The sequence below is a fragment of the Cyprinodon variegatus genome, unplaced genomic scaffold, assembly GCF_000732505.1.
Source record: "Cyprinodon variegatus isolate N-32 unplaced genomic scaffold, C_variegatus-1.0 Scaffold1235, whole genome shotgun sequence".
Classification (NCBI taxonomy): domain Eukaryota; kingdom Metazoa; phylum Chordata; class Actinopteri; order Cyprinodontiformes; family Cyprinodontidae; genus Cyprinodon; species Cyprinodon variegatus.
Genome location: NW_015151688.1, coordinates 35,599 through 37,198, shown reverse-complemented (window position 1 = coordinate 37,198; position 1,600 = coordinate 35,599).

Here is a 1,600-nt window from a genome sequence, read left to right as displayed (position 1 = left end):
AAATGTTTTATTCTTTTTAATGGAAAGGTAAATGTGATAAAAGAAATTTGTTTTAAATGATATAATCTGAAATATTATGGATAAACACAAATTAATACTTTTATAGATGAAATTAAAAAAAAGAAAAAGAAAAAAAAATTGTATTAAAAAAATGAATATATATAAAAGGTTGGGAGAAACAAATGGCCATTTTTTGGGGGGTAGATATATTGAGGGATTATTTAGAGCGTCCCCAAACACCCAAAAAAAACCCAAAAAAAAAACAGATGGACCCTAAAAGAACTGGAATTACTTCACTTTGCTTTATCAATACATATAAAGTTAATTATAATCATTCTATATAAATTAATTTTTTTAATTCAATTTGGTTATTTAATATATTGTAAATAGATTTTTTGTTATTTAATGGGACATTTAATATTTTTTTTTTTTTGGTGCAATTGAAAATTTTATGTTATATTTAATGTTTACATTTTATATTAGATGGATAATTTAATATTATATCTATATTTTTTTTCATGGGCGTTCACATTTATTTATTTCATGATGTGTTTTGGTCCTCCGTTTGTTTTAGGGATAACATCAAAATCAGCATAATTTATACCTTCCTTATAAATGTAGTAAAAGGAGATTCAACAATGTGTGGACATCATCCTTCAGGTGGGTTTCCTCTCTACATTTACAGAAATAAAATAAAATGTATCTGATACGCAGAAAAGAAACTAAATATGAAATGTTTAAAATAATAATACTGGCAGACAAAAGAAGAATCAAAGTGGTTAAAGGTTCAGGTAAAGAGAATTGGTCTGATGTTATGATGGAGATTCGTATAAATCCTGGAGGATTTAACGTACCCTGAACTTAAACTATAATCTGAGATCCAAAGAACTTGATGATTTAATCTTTGCTTGCAATGTCAATAGAATTAAATTAATCAGATTTATGGTTATGAGGTAAGCAGATATGGTTCAATCAAAACCTTTTCACTCAATCTGTAAAGATGCAGATGGAAAACAAGCTTCTTCACCTTAAAGGCTAAAAAACTGGATGCATGACAGCATTTCTATATATTTGTTATCGCTTCTCTTCCTTTAAGCATAATTTATTGCACATTTAATGATCAAATATCAGGATATTTAATTATGAACAGCTTTAGCAGACACGTTTTAAGATTGTGATGTTAGAAGTTTTCCCGTCTTTTAATTAAGTTCCCACATAATTCTTATATATTATATAATCAGTGTGAAATTCATCACAGCAGGTTGACAGAAAAATGTTGATTTTGAAGAATATTGAAATCAAATTTCTGTGGGAGGAAGAGGCGGGGGGGAGAAAGCGGCACAGGAAGGTTGTTAGCAAGTGCAGCTTGTGGTTTCCTCCGCCGTTGACATCAGCTTCCTGTTTGTGTTATATCTGGCTCACAGACGCTGCTTCCTCGTCTTCTATCCTCTCTTGTCCTCATTGTCTGTTTTTTCTCTGCCTTATATTCATTCATAGAAAAATATTTTTTTATTTTTTAGCTGTAATATGTCCTAAGAAGTCTTGGTTGTGTTAAAATAAATTGTTTAATGTCGTATGAGGGAAATCAGCTGTGAAATAA